Source organism: Haemorhous mexicanus, chromosome 9 (genome assembly GCF_027477595.1).
Source record: "Haemorhous mexicanus isolate bHaeMex1 chromosome 9, bHaeMex1.pri, whole genome shotgun sequence".
Taxonomy (NCBI): Eukaryota; Metazoa; Chordata; class Aves; order Passeriformes; family Fringillidae; genus Haemorhous; species Haemorhous mexicanus.
Window position 1 is genome coordinate 26,560,558 of NC_082349.1, and position 19,675 is coordinate 26,580,232.

Below are 19,675 nucleotides of genomic sequence, written 5' to 3' on the forward strand. Positions count from 1 at the left end.
TCTCTGTAAGGCCTCTCTACCCTTGAGGGAATCAACTGTTTCTCTTAATTTAATCAACAAAGTTATTTTCACTCGATTTGAATGCCCAGGTTTGGAAACATTGAAGAGAAACCAGGGAACTATCATTTTAACCTCTACAGGTTTCTCCCATGACAAATAAAATATGAGAAGGAATGGATGAAGATGAAAATACACAAATAAATCTGCCATCATTGTTCACTCTGGTGCACAAGAAACAAGGCTGAACCTAAATACTTGGATAGTTAGAGTCCTTGCTTCCACAAAATTTTCCCTTTCCTTTCCCACTCCAAGTTTTAATTACTCTTTCCCCCAACCTTACTAAAAGCTTTTGGAGAGTGCCTTCTGCAAAACTGATGTTCAGTTGAGTTTAGTTAATGTTCAACTAGATTTAGTGCATCACATCCAATAAAATTCCTGTTCCAGAGTGAAAACTTTCCCTTTATTCTTACTACTTAGGATTAGAAATACTTAAAATATAGTACAATTTCTGAATACACAATAAAGCCCGAACTGAAGAATATTTTTTTCAGTTAGAGTGTTCTTGATTCTTTTGTTTAGTGAGGCTGGGGAGTAGTACTTAAAATGTATGAACTTTTAGAAAAACCCTACAGATATGATCTTATTTTTAATCTGGATTATGGTCATTTCATTGTTTATGTTTTAAAGACAGAGGGTTAAAAGTACTGCTGCGGAAAATACATTTTCAAGACTTCGATTTGCATTTTTGTTATCTTCAACTTTCTTAGCCTGGTACTCAAATAAATGCTGTTGAGGAAGTCACTAGTTGCAGTAACATTTTTGATGGTGTTGGTGATGCCTTGTGAATGCTGTCCTGGAACAGAGGCTGGACTGAGCAAAATAATAAACAGGGATTTATTAAAAGGCCTCAATGGATCCACCTTGGGCAGCACAACAGCCCAAACAGGGCTGCACCCAAGATTAACCAAAATGGTCACAAAATACACGAGCGGGCAGGGGGTCTCTCACTTTTATCAGTTCTGCTCCAATTGCACCTTGGAGTTCATTGTCCAATTCCAGCTTTAGCCCAGGCAGTCCCACCCTGCTTGTTTGCCTCTCTCCAGCCCACGTGGTTTGTGATCTTGGGCTGAGATTTGGATCATTTGCCCTTGGTACCCAGCTAGAGCAGGAAATGTTTTGTCTCCCTGCTCTGTGCAGAGCTCACTATCCCTTGATATAAGGCTCAAACCCACCCACTAAAGAAGCACAGAACCTGAAAAATAGAAAAGCTCAAACCTGAGGTATCATTGGAGGCCCGTTGAAAGATAATTCTTTGAACTCTGTGATGAGTGGTACAAGTGGTCTGAACACCTCTACACAGCCTAATTTTAAATAAGCAAACTCTGAAAAGTTTTACGCTGGAGTTCTCGTTTTACATGGAAATGTATTATGGAGAAGGTAAACAAGGGAAAAGCTGGTCTGGGTATATTCCCATAAAATAACATGCAGGACATAAAGTATGCTAAATCCACAAGACAACAAGCAGTGTGCTTTTTTCCCTGTTCCACTCTATGCCATCACATTTTCTCAGCCACCAGCACTCTGTGCAAAGCAAAATCTTCACCCAAATCTTCCACCACCAAAACAAGGAGGGAGAAAACCAAAGGGAAAGCAAAACCACCTACCAAGACTTGGCAGATTTGGCATGTGAAATAGGCACTCAATATCCATTTGGCTTCTTAGACCAAAGAATTAAAACCAAAACTATTTCTCTCCTTGTCCCAAATATGGTGATCAGTAAAATACAAAGAAAACTGAGAGGACCCATCTCTAAAAATAGCAGAATGTGTTTAAACTAATAATTGAGGGCCTTGTCGTAGGGAAGCACGGAGCACGAAGAACTATGACAACTTGCAATTATCAGTATAAGAAGATTGGACAGCTTTCTTTCCTTTCCTTTCTTTTCTTTCTACAACTGAGTTTATCTTCATTCTCAAGTAGACACAAAACAAGACTGAGAGGCTTCAAAGACAAACGGAAGAGTTTTAGATTTCATCATTAATATTATTTGATTATTTTATCACTTTTCTTCCTTAACCCTCACTTGGCAAACAAATTTTTCTCATATAATAATCGAAAATCGTAGCATCTCTCTTAGGGAAGTGAAAGTAATAAAGTGGAGATGGTTCTTATCTAAGAAACTAGAAATTTTTCTTTTTAGACTTTCTAAACAGTTAATACAGACAATGAAAATGACGAGCAAGCCGTAACAGACTAGCTGGTTTTGAACAAGAGTTTCAGTTAAAGCGTTTTTTTTAATAGCACATGCTTTCATACCTGTTGACTTTTAATTTGAGTATTTGGGACTTAACATATTGTATTTAATGCTATAAAAGTAGTGGTGTCTCCTTTCAATTAGACTGCATTTATAACAAAAACTTCAGTTCTTCTAGACATGAGCACAATTCCTACCTTTCATTCATTCTCTAACAGATGGTTACAGTCTTTGAAATGACTGTTGAGCTGTAGATAAGCCTCCTGCATGCCCTGCTCATCTTTCATTCCAATATTACACTTTAATTCAGTAGCAGTAAATATGATTAATGACATTGTTGTGATGGTCAGTGATCGCAAACCCTTGTACCTAAACAATACTAGCTAAAAATCATACAAATTTCTGCTGGAGCACATAAATTTACACCCAAAAGGCCCCTATGATTGCTTGAACTTTTGTATATTATAAATGATTGCTTGGTTTTTGCCCACGCAATTAATGTTTTTTTGCATCTATAGGAAAATTTTATGACTTAAGGTGTTATTTTCAACAGCCAGGTTAACTGATGTTGAGCAAGTACCCCAGTCCAATTAAGAGTACTGTTATTTCAGATCTGATTTCAGCTTGCTGTTTTTAAAAGTTACAGTTTTCCCACAAAGATCTCTCCTGCCCCTTGGCCGAGGTTAGGTGTTGGTGGGTAAAGTTTAACTTTTAAAAACAGCAAGCTGAAATAAGAAATAAAAAAAGATATAATATCTAAAATAATATCTAAAATAAGGTAGCCTTAACATTTTCAGGCAGGATATCACAGCACCATCTGGGATGTCATGTAGGGCACCCTGCTGGCATAACCTCAGGTGCTGAGGAATCCTCACTCTGGCAGAGGACAAGAAACATGTCGAACAGCATGCTGCTGCCTCTGGTAGCTCCTGCTGAAAATGTTGTTTAGCCCACCCCCAGGACATTACTGAGTTTCCAAAGAATGGTTGGTTCTGGCTTTTGGGTTGCTGTCTGCAGTGGCCTCACTAGCCCACAGTGCCTTCAAGCTGCCTTGGCACTTCTTTCCTCTCTCTCTGAGACAATGTCACAGAACCTGTGTGCTGCTTTAGGACACAAAATAAAACAGTGTGGAAACTGGGATTTCTAAGGTAAAAATAGGGTAAGTTTATTCCTACTCCAACATTTATAGACTTGCAAAAGTGGCAGTGGATTGGAGGGTGACAGTGCCACCTCTCCAATGACTTGGACAAACCAGCAGTCCAAATTTCTCCTGCACCGTAAAAGACTACAAAACAATAATTTATTTACATAAAGTGTGTGAGAAATTTCGTTACAAGAATGTAAATATCAGTAGGCTTAGAAAAATCTTAAAAAATTAGGGCAGTGCCAGTGGGCAGGTATTATTATTGTCTGCAATTTTGTTTTGTGGCTAAGAATGAATTTCTTGCTCAGATGAACATCAGTCTCAGAGGCTGTGAGATTTTAGAGGAGCAAGCATTCAGCCATACCTTGAATAGTCACAAGTTTATTTGTTACAAGGCAATACAGACTTTCTAACCCAATAAACAGGTTTATATTGTTTTTCTAACCTGACACCTTTACTTTCTTCTGCTGCACTGTGGATACTTTTTTCCAATAGGCTTCTGTCTGACATGCACACGTTCTGTTACAATTTCTAAACTGTCAGTTTATTCTATACAACCACAACCCTACACTATAAACCCTTCAAAATTTTATCACTGCAGTTTCCCACTTACTTATTCTTACTTACAACTATAGAAAAATAAGTTTATCATTTTTTCTGCTTCATGTCGTTGTATTGTATTTTTACAACAATCCAAGCTTCTCCCAAGGCTGCAAATCAAACCCTCCTAAGTCTGTGAAAGTTTGTGTTTTTCTGATTACCACAGGGAGGCAGCAGACACTGGATGGAGAGCCACTCCTCCTCCTGAGTTAGGGAATGTGGATAAGCCAGGGCAACACAGGGAATATTTCTCTATCTGCCCTGACCCCCAGGGCAGCACTGACTTTGGCCCTCATTCATGGAGAAGTTTCCCAGACTTCAAGATAGACTGGAATCCACAAAAGTATGATTATAGAGTGCAGCGCTGTGTGTCACTTCATGAGAAATTTAGGTTTGGGGTTTTTAGTATGTTGTGGAGGGAAGAAAGATGGAGGGCACAGGGTGTCATCCTGGGTCCCTTCACGCTTCCTCTTCCTTCTTCTCCTTGGGTTTGGGTGGCATTTTGTAATTGGGCAGAAAAGTCCATATTTTGGGCTCTGTGGGATCAGTTATTGGGTTAGAAGGGAAAATAATCCAGGTGCCAGTTATTAATTGCATAGCTTAGTCTTAAAAGACCTTGTACCAAGAGATTGTTGGCCATTTTGTGCCTTCTAATGAAAAGCTGCAGAACTCATGAGACTGTTTTACTGATAAGTTATAATAAACACTTGAGTCCAAACATGAACATCTGTCTCAAGTGCCTTCAATACAGACCCTGAAAAACCAAGCACTGGTACTGCCACAAGGGGCCACTGGGTAAGAGCAGATACCAACACTGAATTTTAATCTCTTCCCAACTTTGCTGAGAGTAATTGAGAAGAAACCTTGGTCAGTGCTGTCACCTTGGCATCATGTTTTGATTTTTTTTTGTTGGTGTAACCTGCTAAACTGATAATTTTGCTTGGAGAAAGGAAAAAATTCAAGTAGTAAGACTCTCAGATAATATAAAATTGCACAGATCCCACTGGGGATATGCTGATCTTCCTAACTAAAAATTTATTTTTCAGTGTCATTGTGAGATCATCAGCTTTCCTGGTGTACATGTAAAAGAGGAGGATTTAACTAATAGACCATAGCAAAATTGGAACTGACTTCTTATAAAGAAACAATTTATGAATACCTTTGTAAATTATCCACAAAAACCAAAGATTTATTCTGAATTCTTAACTCTTACCTAACTGGTAAATACTTTCTGTGACTTTCTAGCTTAAGGCTCAGATAACAGTTGACCCTGCAGTGCATTTGATTTCTAAATTGTGACTTGGAAGCTAATTACTCACTGAATTCAGCCTCTCAAGACCATACACCTTAAAAACAATAAAACTAAAAAATAAATCAAGATAGCTTTCAGCTCATCATCTTGACACCACCTTAGGCTGTCTTACATTGCTTCTCACATTAGCTGGGAATGGATCTCTGATTTAGCTCTTCCAGAAGATAACTGGGTTAGTTACCCAGAAACAGCTGATATTTGTATCTTTGACAGATGCATCCCCAGCCCCTGTGACATCATTCATTACTCTGACCTTCAAAAACAGTGTATTTTTATTGTCTTTGTGCCTTTGTGGAAGGTCAAATTACAAGATGGTTTGTAGCCAAGTTTTTACAAGGACCTCCCTTGTAACACGGGTTGAAGAGTCACAGCTAACAAAACTTGCTTTGTAGTAAAATTCACCCATTTTATTTTAAATTTGTACTGTTTCCTCAGCTTCCCCTCTCCCCTCTAAGAATGAGCAGTGTTATTTGAGATGTGATTTAATTGGGGTCAGCAGGTCTCGTGGAAAGGATAGATTATGAACGGGAGGAGCTGCAAGATCCACATTTGAGCTGAAAATGAGAAAAAAGTAAAGTCGATCTTTGCTTCTGATGAGGAATCCTCTTTGTGTTGAGCTGGAAATTCTACTGGTATCAGAAAAACTTTTACTCTAGTGAAATAATTCTTGGAAAGAAGAATTTCTAAATCCTTTGTAGAGGTCTGTCCAACCTGAGCACGTGATACATACAGAAATAAACTGTGGTTTTGAAAAGTAAAGAGACTCCTTTCTGAAATGTAATGTAACATTTCCAAAAAAAGTTGCTGATTGATCCGTGAAGGTGACCTGTGAAAAACAATAAGCTCAGAAATAATTTTTGTAGATGTCAATCCACCTCAAAGCCCCTTCCTCTTCTATTCTGGTCATAAAACCAACATTTTTTTTTCAAACAATCTCCCCAATTAGCTATGAAAGGGCAACTGAACAGTTAGCTGAACTTCACTGAGCAGATTATCCTGTACTAACCGTTACTTTCCATTTTGTGCGCCATAACTACCTGATTATTCAATATTTTAAAAAAAGGAAAGAAATGACATTTGCTATTAAGGATCTGCAAGACCATGGCCATGTATTCAAGAAGATAATTAGAATTACTCCAAACACGGCAATAGTAGAACAGTTAGGTAAACTTCCAACAACACAAGTTCAATTTTGACCCACTCTGAAAGTCATAGTTAAATTTTTTTTGGAAGCGTTGTCAGAAGGAAAAAGCACCAGCTACACACGGAAAGGAAAATAATCTTTGTAGATATAGATATCATTAGCCTTTATGAGCTTTTGAGAAACCAACATAGTTTTTCAAAAGGATGTCTGTACTTTCTTTGCTGGGATTATTATCACCTTTTATTTTGGCTTTTATACTTGCAATACCTAAAAATTCTCACTTCTCTACCAAATAGTACCTTAGCCTGTTCACGAACTGCTGAGTGTCTTCAAAACCTGACAAAAATTAATTTCTTTCTTCTTTAACTCTTACAATGTGGTTCCCCTATCACAGTGTTTAGTTGGGATGTCTACTAGACTCTGTATGCCCAAGAGCCTGACACATGGAGAAGCAGCCATGTGGCCCCTTTGGACATTAATTCATACACTCCTGAGAATGACCATTTACTTTAGTCATCATCATTTTAGGAATCTTAGAGTGTGTTAAACAATGTAAATTTTTTCCAAAACCCTAAGTTGTGTGGATAAATATGTCCTAAAATTTAAGAGGATTCTATTTGTACATTTGAATAGGTAGAATAATCATTGGTCCTTGCTAATAAAAAGCACATACGTTAAAAAACTTCAAATCTTGAACAAAATGCATTTCCACCAGCTCTAATCAATCTGCACTTGATTAATTATTTTTGTCCTAGAATGCTTTTGTAAGGTTGGAATAACAGATATCGTTATCCACATATTTCTTATAAGCTATTCTTATATATTTGTGTATTCCCGGTATTTCTGTATTCCTATATCTATAAACTATCTTTATGCTTCCCATCTGTTCTATTAGATGGGAGGAATGAAGATATATAATGCAACTCATGGGAATAAATATCAACAAAACATGGAACAAGGGTGCCTGATTATGTTCCATGTAAAAATAGTTTAATGTGCTCCATCAAATGATTCCCATAGCAGGAGGTCTCCCTCTCCACTGAGGGAGTGGGATCAAAACTGGCCATGACACCAAATACAGAGATCAATATTTCCCTGGCTTCTACGAAGAATTTGAGTATGAGAAAATAAAAATAAGAGGAGCAAACATTGATTTCATCTATATTTTTGGACTTTCACTGCTCCATAGCCTGCAAATCAATTTGATGGTGTCTATTTCTGATTTTCTGTTTCAAAATCTATGGTTTTGTTTTTATTACTTACTTTTATTAATTCTTCACATCAGCTGGTCAATAACTGCAGTTTTAAAGCATTTTTTCATTTTTTCAAGATAACTTCTCCCCTTCTTCAAAAGCCCTTAGTCTTCCTTCTGTAGGAAATTGAACTGAACTTTTAAAGTATTGTCGTCTGCTTTTTCTTTACTTACAGATTTCTCTCATTTCTATATTTTAATCATTTTTTAACAGAATTACTAAACTTAAAATCTGTTTCATGAAGCTGCATGTCTACCTGCTCAAGGCACAGGTAGACTGAAGTATAAATAAGAAGGCACTGCCAGAACCAGGCACTTACTCCACATGACATTAAATATTCATTGCTGTCCTGCAAACTCTGAGGCTCCAGAATTTTACAGGCTTTTATTGAGGGAACTACATATCCAAAACCTGCTTCTTTTGTTCTAGACAGAAGTTCTGCCTGCAATTCATATTAATGAGCTTCTTTACATCTTCAACAACATAATTTTGCATATTTGCTTGCTATCTGCCTTGTTACAGAGATTTAATAAATATATGTGGTATTGGCAAGAAATTGTATTTTGATAAAAGAGGAGTCAGATTTATATGATGTAGCTTAGTGCCCCTTTCTCTTTTTCCAGGACTAAATCAATAAATGAGGACAATTTGTACAAATGTTTTTTAAATTAACTTGGTGTGCGTAGAGAGGAATGACTCAAAGCCTGTGCCTATGTGTGCAGGGGCAGAATGTGGGTGAGGGTTTATTGTTAATGGCATTTCAGGCTGACAGAGCATGATGAGAAGGAAACTATCATCCTGCTACAGTAAGTAACGCTGAGAAATGAAGGGATGGGAATATTCTGTTGCAAGGCTCAAAAGTTTTTCAGGACAAGGGAATTCAAAATAGTCCTAAAAACTGATTTAGATGAGTGGTGTGTCTTGGTGACCTTCAGTTTATCTCCCTTATTGATTAATTCCAACATATTAAGAAAAATCTATTAGATATTTTTCAAGGAAAGAGGTATCTGAGAAAGTATCCAAAGCTCTTTCAACTTGCTGAAAGCGTAAGGACAAGGCATGGATAAAATAAAACGAGGGTTATATGACAAAGCATTTTAAAAAGTACCTCCTGTATAGCATGACGGTGTTTTCCCAGAGAAGCTTTGAAAAAAGAGAGATTTAGGATAGCTTTTAAATCCATACAAGTATTTAACCTTGCAATACTTATCCTTTTTGGGTTTGCTTGTCACATGTTTGCCTTCTTTTCCATTAGTGAGAAAGGTTTTTCTTCTCTTCCCCCCCGAAGATGAATGGTTCACAAACAATTACTAGTGTCATTCGAGGTATGATGTAATTAGCCCTTGCTGACAATTAGCATCTTCTGGTTTGACTTCCAAAAAAAAAAGGTTTATTTTAAATACTACTTTTAAAGTTAACTATGCCTGTGATATAAGTATATATATATAAGCATATAATTAATAATAATTACATTAAAGTGTATATGTGTGTATATATATATATGTAAAATTATATAACTCTATAGTATTAGTATTTCCTTTGCATTTCATCAAGAGTCTAAAATGTTAATCTTGTAATGTGTTTTACAGCTTTACATGTTATCGGCTCTCGTTTTTAAGCATAGATAGTAAAAAGAAAATTAGATTCCAGGACTTCGAGTGAAATGCCTTATATAGTGTATAACCCTTTAATTTATATGGTCATGTGGGAGAGATCATTTCATGTTCAGTAGTTGAGTAAAGGCTAAGAAAACACATGAATAGGAACTTCAAAGAAAACAAAGACTGCTTCTCAGGTGTTGTCCCGTTCATCTCATGCTAGTTTTATTTACCTCAATGGCTGTAAGGGTCACTGGTAAAATGCTTTTCAGTCGTTTAAGCATGGTGCCAAGTCTGGTGTTCAGAAAATATGGTCAAAAGTGTGATTTTGGCCCTCTTTCTACTAATTTTAACAAGCATTGTGTGATACTTGGCTGTCTTATTCCCCTTTTTCTGCCTAAACTGCCTACTCCTCCAGAAGATTATAATCAAACATTTTTCCACACTTCAGAAATTTGTGTGCACACTAAGTACGATTTTTACGAAATTTCCGAAAATTTCTTTGGAAGTAACCTTATTTTTATATTCCAGAGGATATCCTCTCTGCAGTTTCCTCCATGGACGAATGGTAAACTGTGTAGCATGTACAAAACAAGAAGATTAATCCACTATTTTATAAACTGAATGGTTATAGTGTATTTTAAGAGAGATAAGAATTTCTCACAGCTCCATTTGTTAGTCTTGCTATTTCTTCTCAGATGGGAGAAGACTTCAACAAAACACATTTGGAATGTTGTGCACTATTTGCTTCATTTCTATTCCCATTTGCTAGTGTCTTTAATCACCTTTATTAAACTGTATTTTATTTTTTACCTTAAGCTGATGAGAAGTACGTAGTAGAGTCTGGAGGAAGTCTACATTAGGAAATTTGAAAGTGGTCTATCCTACTCAATCTTTCATTTTTGATGTCTTCTCCCTGTGCTCATATATTAGATTTTGCTCTTCAGAATGGTTGAGAATTTGTGAGCTTGATTCCAATATGGTCCTTCTGCTTTGCAAAGAAATCTATTTTACATTCCACAAAGTGTAAAAGAGCACAAATATTTGGCGGCTCAGCACACAGCCATTGTCTTTCTCTGCACTGAAACTCTTCATGACTCATGCTCTCTGCTAAGTGCAGTGTGAGGGTCTAATCACTTGAGACCTCTCATTGAAATCAGCATAAAAAGCACTGAAGAGGAAATCATTTTTGTCCTTCAGATATCTGTCACACAAATGCTACACCAATTTCCATAGCAGGCAACCTTAAAAGGGCTCAGTCTCCACCCATGACTAAAATGTTAGGGTACTTTCTCGAATTCTGTCAAACAAGATGTGATTTAATTGGCTCCCTTAGGTGCAAATACTGTGAGTATATTGTGTCTTACATCCCTTCTGAAGCTGTATCTAATGGCAGGGGCTTACAACAAGATGAGCTTTAAGGTCCCTTCCAACCCAAATCATTCCTCAGTCTCTAAATTTTACAGTGATATAGAGCACTGATTTATAAATACACACCAAGTTTTATTTGTTTAACCATGGTAGAGATATTTTTCCCCTTTCAAAATTGTAGAATTTGCTCTGTTCATGTATGAATGATTGCGAAATGGGGTCGTTAATATGTTCAACCTCACATATTGCTGATTTTTTCGTCAAAGATTCTCTTTTAAAAGTCAAAATTATTTGGGTATTGTTATTTCTGTGCTACTAAATTTGCGGAACAATTCAAAGGCAAATTCCCCTATATGAATCAATTCTTGCTGGATCAAGTTGGTCCTTTATAAAACGTTGCTAACCATCTGTTCTCTTTTTAGATGAGTTGTGTTGGCTTGTGCTTTGTTAGAGTAGCAGTGGGAAAATAATTCTGTAATTGGAATTCCACAGACAAAAACTTTAACCACCGTCATTCCCAAAATATTTAACGGAAAAGGCCATTCAACCATACCTCTATAGATTTCAATTCCAAAGTTCATTCATGGATTACTTCTCTAGGTTTATTCATTTATACTCGATATTTGTGTTAGAGATAATAACCTCATACATAGAATTTTTGTGCACCTCATATGCTCTGAATTCAGAAAATGTTTGTCATTTTGGCCAATTTGTGCCTTTCAGGTCTCCTTCAGAGTGAAAAACATTCACCTGTCCTGGTAAATGGAACAAATCAAGGAAATTTAACCCAGTTTTGTCTAACTTGTGTTAGACAAAGTCTTGCTGATAGCTGATTTGGCATTTCGTTTCTCAGACCGAGTACTTCTATGTGGCAGGTAAACATGGTGATAATGTACCAGGTTCTTCTTAATAAACATAGTCCTGGTCCTGGTAAGATGAGTTTAGTCTTCAGGTTACATATTTGCATAAATTTACTCTTCCACATTTGGTGGATGTAATAACTTCCCTTGCCCTCATCGTGTTACTCTCCCCAAATGTCCACTGCCCCAGAAAAAAAACTCTTTTATTAAGTTTATTATTTTTCCACTCTCTGATTTCCCTACCTGGAACTGACCACTCTAAAATCAGCTGGGTTCTTTAGTCTGACAGTCTGCAGCTGCTCTTTCTTGTTCAAGATGTGCCAGAAAGCTGCCCTGGTGCACCACAGGAGACATTGTTGGGTAAGAAGGAACCCGAGTGGAGCCACAGCACTTAGGATGGAAGTTTCCAAAGAAATGAAAAGGAGATTAGAGCCAATAACAAGAAAGTTTCAGGAACCAAGATGGAAAGGATAAACACTTTTTTATTTCAACCAAGATTAAGATCTCAATACATCTGACAGTAAGATTTCACAGAGATTGCAGAAACCAAAATTTTCCCACGTTCTCCATTATCAAAGGAAGCTGTATTAATGAACTCCAGTTAATTTGTTTTCTAAAATACGCCAAGATTACCATTTTTCATAAACACTTATTGTGGGTTGGCTCACAAATAGTTTAAGTCATTCACTATGTCATGTTTGGAGACAAGGTCAGAAATAGCTCTCCTAATTAAACTTCTTATGAAAATATGTTGCCTTTCCAGAGGATGTTTTTTTCTTTCAGCTGAAATAGTTCTATAAAGTAAAATCTTCTAAACAAAAAAATCAATTTTGCCATTAGGAATGCATGTAATGAGCATGTAAAAATAACTTCTCGGCTTTAAACTTCGGTGTCTGTGCAATTCAAGCCCTGTGTTGGCGTCAGCAAATTCATACGTGAACATGGTGTGAATGCATTTTTATTTCTCAGTTATGCTGACTTTTACTGCCAGTTATGGTTGCAATACAAAACTTGTTTGAAAGTCACTGACCTAGAGAGCCTTGCACTACAATCCTACAGTGAGTTAGTAGAGTCTGATGAAGGTTGGGTGGTAGATCTACTTCGATCAGGCCCTCATCCATTCAGTCTCTCACTTCCCCTCGTCAATTGGAGAGAAGACAAATAAAAGGAAAATCTTTTGGGCCAAGACAATAGCCATAAAATTATTTACCATTGATTCTCAAGGGCAAAACTTGCTAAAATTAATTCAATTTATTCCCATTTGAAAGAGACTTGGAGGATGAGAGAAAAAGACAAAAATGAAATCTCCCCATGCCATAAGTTTCTCTCTGCTCTTCCTCCCTTCTCACACATATCTCTTCTCCATTCCAGGTCATTTCATGTAGTCCTCACATGAAGCCATTCCAGCAAGGAATCTTCCCCAGACTGCAGTCCTCCAAGATAAATTTGCTTTTGAGTGGTCTCCCTGTGGGTCACAGCTCCCACAAGAAATGTTCCTCTTCTTCCACATATTGTTTTCCAGCCTCTCAATATTTTTAGTTGGTTTTAACAGATGATGATGATATCATTAATTTATCACTTTGTATATTCCACAGTAATAAAATATAACCTATAAACACCTCATTGTCACTGTCAGAACGTCCCGTTCCTTTCAGAACATGTCTGGGAAGAGATTCTACTGCAACAGATGAAATTCCATCTTTAAAACAGAAGTACATTTGTCCAGTTAAATGTAACAAAAATTTGTTGCTGTCACATCTTTTTCTGAATAAAAATCTTAATAATTTTTTGAGTTTTATGTTTCAAGATTTCCTTGAAACCCCATTCCAAAATGAGTGTGTCGATTTTAATACTGCCAGCTGCTCAAGTTTCGGAAAAAAACAAATGCGAAACAGTGTTTTCATCCAAGTTTTGTTCACTTCTTTTATTCATTCCGAGACATTAGTTTTTGGGCATCATGTAAGGAAATTGTTGGAGCTCACTAAGTTAGATCATTCTGAGTATCATTATAAATATAGGAAATATAAGTATTTCAAACATAATAATCTTTATATTGATCTCTTAAGCATACTCTAAGCTTTTTATTAAAAAATGGTATCTCAGCAGATCATTGGAAGATTATTGAAAAGAGTCAAAACTTCCTGAAGTGTTTGGAAGATGGTGATTAAAAGCATAGCTACAAAGATAATTATACTCTAAAAAAAACCCATGCTTTTCTACTGTACCTCTGAATCCTTCTGGGGTTTTTTTTGTGTTAAGAAGTCAAAAACACTATCTTTTTTTTTTTTTCTGGTAACTTAATATTTTTGCAGAGATTTTCTTAGGAATAGCAGATGATTCATTACCAGCTTTTCCTGCTATAAAATTGAATGATGTCTGTTCACTGCCACATGTGAGGACACACTATGGCACTTCTAACTGGATTGCCTTTGGTGGAAGCCCAGCAGGCAAAGCAGATTAATGAACTTCCTGTTAGCAGTCAAAATGCTGTCCTAACAATGCCAACTGCATGTCTCCTGGAATCAATTGCATTTCAGTGAATGATTCTTGTCCTCTACAGGAACCTTTAAAGAAGGTGATTAATCAGCTGCATCAGGTAATTGGTTAGTTTTCATTGCATAGCTTTGTTAGCTCAAAAACTCTGACAGTAAAGAAGACATAGTTAATAAATTGTTTAGGACCTCATTGAAATGAAAATAGGTATCTAGGATTTTTATTTCGCCTAATAAACAATTCCCCTGACAATCTTCTTCCTTGTTCTGCATAAATTGTAGTCCTACAGAATTTCATCAAATCAAATCCACAGGCACAGGGTCATTTATACAAGAGCTCAGTCTTTTTTTTCCTAGGTAACAGACTCATCAAGAGATGAAATATGGCCACACACTTTCTTATCCACTGTTATTTTTTCATGTATTAATTCTTGTAAGTCATTAATTCCTATCTCCTCCTTATATTTCCCCCTTTATACTTGGTTGATCTGTTTGGTTGGATGTTGAACACTTATTTATTTATTCCATCATTTGTACACAAAATAGAACAAGTATTTAGAAAATTTAGAATATTTGACAAGCATACTAAAGGCTGCAAGTGACTTACAGGTGGACCTTTTTTGCTCTGGGTAAAGGAAGAAAAATATCTTTGCAAACTGATACTGTTCTGCAGGTAAATTGAGCAATGTTAGAAGAGTGGAAATGTGGGGGTTTTTAAAATTTCTTCATCTTTACTACTTAATTATATAGAAGTTAGAATTATTTCAATTATTGCTTGCATTTAAAAATAATAAGAAACTAAATTCAGCAGTCACATTCTGTGTCAAGTCTAAATGTTTCTTTTGCGTGGAAAAATTATTCATCCATCATATGTCGATAAAGACACCTTTGCTATGGTCTAGCAAAAAATGTAGTTGTCAAATCTACTGTATTCTGTCTCTGGGTGTTGAAATTTTTTTGAAAAAGATGATGCTACCTCTATTTTAAAAATATCCCCGAAGGTTCTCATTTGCTACATTTTGTTCCTGACCAACACCAAGCAAAGAACTCGTTGGCATTTCATGGCTCTTATTCTCACAACAAAGTCTCTTTTTCATCTCATTTTTGCTGACTTCACCAGGCCATGGTAATTGCTCCCTGAAAAAATCTGCTACGAGCACTAAAAAACCCCTGGTAAAGCCTGGATCATGGTTGTTGAATATCCTCTACTTAGAGTCATAGTAATAAAAGCTGCAATTGATCACAGAACGATACAAAGTTAGGCTCTGTTCAGTGTTACACTGGGAGATGTTCTTTGCACGGCAGTGCTGGAGAATGAGGTGCAGCTACACCAGTAAGGCCATTTGTTTTCTTCTGCTTCCTCAAGCCTTTTCAGCTTGGAGTGTAATACAATTATTTTAAATGTGAGCACATTGATAGAAAGTACAAAAAGCCCAAATGGTGTTCTCTAAATCTCTTTGAGGAGAGTGACTCACCCAAATTGCATTCAGGTTTAGAAGAGCAAAGATGTTCAGAGCATTTGCTCACACTGCTTTTGATAAATACAATTAATTACACAATTCTGCTGGGCATTGAAACACCTTCCTTGAAACCCAGGAAGCAGAAGAGAACAAAGAAACCATCCTCTCCCAAATACTTCTTTTAATATAAAGCTTCTTTGAGAATGAATAAGGATTAAGATCGGAAACTTCAGAGGACTGCATCAAGACTTCCCCAAAAGAGAAGCCAAATTTAGATTCTATGATTCTATCTCTAATTGCATAAGAAAATTTTCTCTAACTCATTACATATTTCCATATATTTCAGCCTATGTTTATAGATATTTAATTTATCACCCATATTTAATATTTTTACAGCTTGAAATTAAACAAGGGTTTGAAATTTTTCTCTATCTTGTCTGAAACACTAGAATTTGTCTTAGGGAGACGCAAGTAGCAAGGTCATGACAATACCTTTTTGCGCTGCTTAGTGTGTCTTGCAGAGTCAACATTCAGAATCCACACATTCTGATCACTGTGTTATAGTTTGACACGCATTCTAGTTTATTATTTGTTCTAATTAAGAATTTTTAATGGATTCTTAGAACTGTTCTTCACCTAGTTCTCCATCTAGGCAAGGTTTTTGTCTGCTCAAATGTAGAAGATATAAACTATAAATGAGAGATCGAAGATGCAAATATCAAGATTTTTCTCCCATCTTTTCTGGAATATGAATGCCAGCTGCTCGTTTGGAGTTTTCTTAAGCTTCCCAAGCATCAGCAGTTTCTGCATCATTCTTTTCAATAATTAAATTTTTAGCTACTTGCAGTCTCAAAATTTTGTACTTTGTCCTAAGTCTTAGGATTTCATGAGCCCTTGCAGTTGTTAGCAGTTCCCTTTCTATTGCTGATGAAACCTTCTGCAAGCTAGACAGGAAAACATTTCCGAACTGTACATTGGTTTTTAATACTAATATACCTGCATGTATCACCTAATAAATTAACAAGTTATCTAATATATTAATAGTACAATAGCTAGGAATCCTAAATGTTGAGTCAGAATTCCAGAAAGTTCTATGTGGCCATCTTTTTTCTTGCTTTTTTTTTTTTAATCATTTTGAGCCAGTCTCTCATTTCAGCCAAAGGAGAGCAAATTGGCTTTTTATGCCCTGAATGCAAACCCTACATCCAGTAAAAATAACTAAATAATTAAATAGAAAATAATTAGCAGCTTAAAAGTAAAATAGGATAAGAGAAACTGTATAAATATGTTGACACAGGAAGAATGTCACAGTTCTCTTTCTTAAGAAGGTGAATGGGAACCAAAAATGAAGATCCATAGGGAAGAATAGAAATAGACTCCACTGCTTAAATGCTCTGAGGGTCCTCATAGGTCTGCAGAGAAAGTGGGAGTTGGAGTGAAAAATATCTTGTATAAAAATCTTCACTCATGAGTGACACTTTTAACATCATAGAGGATTTATCTTCCCTGCTTTGCCTTGAGAACCATTCTCTAAACCTGACAGGCTTTTTGGTGTTGCAGATATGCGCGTGGGCGTGTGGAGGAATCTTGTGACTTTTTGACTCCTGGTGTTTTCTGAGAGGTGATTTTCACCTGGGCACAGTCTTACCCGAGTCTGGGGAGGCATCGTTCAAAGAGCATAGTTGGGCTCTGTTTGAGTGCAAAGTGAAGGTGCCCAGCAGAGGAGGGAGAAGGAGCTGACACCCTGATAAATGAAATGAATCTTTGGATGCATCCCTAGGAGCTGCCTTATGTGGTGTTGTGAGGTCCCCAGGACGAGGAGAGAGATTAGAATTTGACACCATGTTCTCATATAATAAATTTATTATATTATATTTATTATATTATATATTACAGTAATGTTATGTTATGTTATATGTTCTTTTATGTTATGTTATATTATTATATCATTATACCATATTGCATAATAAAATATTACATTACATTATATTTCATTATATACTAAAACTATACTAAACTATAGAGAAAGGATGCATCAGAAGGCTAAACAAGAATGAATAATAAAATCCCGTGACTGACTCATATAGTCTGACACAGCTGGGCTGTGATTGGCCATTAATTAAAAACACATCACATGTTTGGATAAACAATCTCCAGCCCACATGTCAGAGGAGCAAAGTATGGAGGAGCTGAGGCTTTTCATCTTCCCAAGAAAAGGAATCCTGGCTAAGGGACTTTTCAGAAAATATCAGGATATCATTCCACTGTGCTCTGCGAATTGAGCAGGGTCAGTGAAGTATTGGACTTGTACTAATGGAAAAAATGTCCTGGGGACTGCCCAGGCTCCCCAGGGAATTGGCACAGCCCCAAGGCTGCTAGAGCGCTAGGAGAGTTTGGGCAATGTTCCCAGGTGAAGGCTGGGATTGTTGGACAGAATCATCCCAATGAGTCCCTTCCCACTCAAGATATCCTATTCTATGATGTTTTTTAAAATGCAGATTTCTTATGTTACCTTCATTTATGCATGATAAGGTACATGTGCATGGTACAATGGTACAGACCTTCTTGCCTTGTGATGATAATGCAAATTTCTCACCTGACCAGATAGTGTGGAATGCCCTTAGATTTGAGAACCAAAAATTCTACTTCTGTTTATCTCACACAGGTCAACCTGCAAGCCCTCTTCTGTATACAGCTCCACTCTGTAGTTCTTCGATGAGCTGCTTGTGACAGAATTATGTATCAAGAAGTTATCTCCCAAGAATCAAAACTGCTTTCTTTGCAAAGAAGACTTTCACATGTACAGCAAGAAAAATTTCGTAGATGTTTCTGCTCCTCCCGACAGGCTGAAACTTCCATTTAGAGAGATTCAAGCTCTTCACATTAGTCTTGGGAAAATGTTCACTCTGAGCAACTTGAAATGATATTCAAATCATATTTACCAAGCCTGCTGATTCACTCTTTCTGTAGTAGGAGAAGAATTTCCCTTTTATAAGAATCAATAGTGCTCTTTTAATCTGATTCTGGGTTGAAAGTTGCATTTTTTTCGCTTACCTTTCCTCTCATGGTTTGTGTCAAGTGTAGCTGCCTCTCTGAATAAGAGTTGCATGCATCAACCACAGATTTTAGGGAGAACATAAGAGAAGGCTGTGTGCTAATTATTGCTTCTTGCCATCTCGTGTTTGTTCAAGTCACACAGACTCAGCTATCAAATCAAATCAGAGCCAGAAAAAAGGTTTAAAAAGTCAATTGCCTTGCCTTAGGAAGGCCTAGAATCACAGGGTATTTCTCAACATTATGTACCAAAACTTTAGCCCTAGTGGCTATTTTAAGGGAAGATTATTCATCTAGAGAAAGGCAATTCTGCCCTTTATCTTTGATAAAGCTGAAGCAGTAATTAGAAAAATATGTCTAGAAGAGAATTCCATGATTTGTGTGAGCAGCACTGCAAAAACTACTTAGAGGCCTGCTTTCTTGGCAAGGGTCATTTCCTGTACAACCTCAGAATGTTTAAAAGGATAGCTAAGGAGAAAAGATCAAAAAATTAAGTTAACAATATTAAAACCAAATATTGTTTGTGAGAGTAAGAGGACAAGGTTTGTGGACTAACACATAAGATTATTTCTTGATCTTCTTCTGCCTTAAATAACCTGTCCAAGAAAACAACATATCAATATATTAGATTTCTTTCTAATTACAATAAGTTTCCTACCAGGCACTTCAAAGAACCTGAATGAGAAGGCTAGTCTGTGTTTGTTTATCTGTAAATTGGGTAGCAAATAAGAAAAAATTAATTTCTCAGAAATAAATTATATAGCTATTTGTGATGTGCTTCAGGAAACTGTGGAAATCTTCTCTATACTACCACAAAAATATGCTAGGACTCCCTCTATGTATACACAGCATAACATTTGATAATATATATATAAAATTATTAGAGCAAGAATGGACACTGAACAACAGCTTTTCTCATACTGCAGTGAGAAGAATGAAATTAGAGATTCCAGCTGGCACTTTACTCACAGGAAAATACCCCAAGAAATCAATGGTTTCACACAAGACAGGAGTTCTTTAATGGAAGAATAGAGAAGATATTTCTTAGAAGATACGTGTTTATCAGGTATTCCCTGGTTTGTAATAAATTTGTGCCTTATCACTTTCATTGTTAATTCTGATCCTTCAACTGA